The sequence below is a fragment of the Apium graveolens genome, chromosome 2 (assembly GCF_009905375.1).
Source record: "Apium graveolens cultivar Ventura chromosome 2, ASM990537v1, whole genome shotgun sequence".
Classification (NCBI taxonomy): Eukaryota; Viridiplantae; Streptophyta; class Magnoliopsida; order Apiales; family Apiaceae; genus Apium; species Apium graveolens.
In genome coordinates, this window is record NC_133648.1 from 188,379,285 (window position 1) to 188,380,503 (window position 1,219).

General features: G+C 41.6%; 1 non-coding gene across 1 annotated transcript; it reads left to right on the forward strand.

Annotated features, from left to right (window-relative positions):
- The first annotated feature begins 625 nt into the window (after window positions 1–625).
- LOC141709428 (small nucleolar RNA R71) lies at window positions 626–729 on the forward strand. The gene has a single exon (XR_012570005.1). It is a non-coding gene; the product is annotated as a small nucleolar RNA R71 (small nucleolar RNA).
- The last annotated feature ends 490 nt before the right edge of the window (window positions 730–1,219 follow it).

Sequence of the window (1,219 nt, forward strand, 5' to 3'; positions counted from 1 at the left end):
GCTTTTGCACATACGCCTCAACTCCTCAAATTCAGATTTTCATTAGTAGATTGACCGGAATTCCATGCGGTTGTTGTTGAAGATGGAGTTGTTTTTTTGATGCATACTGTTGTTGAAAACCAGGAGGGTTGAATTGCTTGGCTCCAAACTACTGATAAGGCTGTTGTACCGCATTATGATTGTTGCTCCAACTAAAGTTAGGATGATTGTGGTTATAAGGATGATAAGTGCAGGAATGGTTGTTGCGACCTCTAAAAGTTACTCACAAACTGAGCTGATTCACGAGATATAGCACACTGCCCCGTCGCGTGCGCACCAGCATAAAGCTCACATACACTAATGATCTGATTAACTCATAATTAGCCAAAGAATCCACTTTCATCATTAACGCCTTTAGCTGAGAAGCTATAGCCGTAGCTGTATCTACCTCCATAATTTCTGCTACCTTACTTTGAGATAGTCTCTGAGTTGGGTTCTGATATTCATTAGCAGCCATCAATTCAATTAGCTCATAAGCTTCATCGTAGCTCTTAGCCATAAGGCTCCACCTGATGCTGCATCGAGCATAGGTCTCGACTGTGCTCCCAACCCATTATAAAAGTAATTGATGATCATCCAGTCAGGCATGCCATGATGAGGATATTCTTAAGCATCTCTTGTAGCGCTCCAAGCCTCACACAAAGATTCTCCCGATTGCTACGCAAATTGAGTAAGAGCGTTTCTGAGACAGCTGTTTTCGCCATAGGGAAGAATTTAGTGAGAAACTTTTGAGCAAGATCCTCCTAAGTAGTGATAGAAACCTGGTGGTGGAGAATACAACCAACACTTAGCTTATCCTCAGAGAGAATGGAAAAAGCCTCGGCTTCATAACATCTTAGAAACTTGTTGAACTTGAAAGTGTCGCAAATCTCGATGAAATCTCTAATGTGCATGTTGGGATCTTCCGTTGGAGAACCCCCAAACTGGACTGAATTCTGCACATCTGAATCGTGCTAGACTTGATTTCAAAGGTATTAGTTGCGATGCATGGTCTGACAATGCCAGACTGAATGTCATTGATCTTCGGTTGAGAATAATCTATCAAAGCCTTCAGATTTGCTGCTGGTTATCCCATTGTAATAATCGCTTCTTCTTCAGCTTTCTCAACTTCTTCAAAAACTTCTTCAACTACTTAAACTTCGTCCAGTGTTTCCTTACGTGATTGAGAACGTGTTCGCAT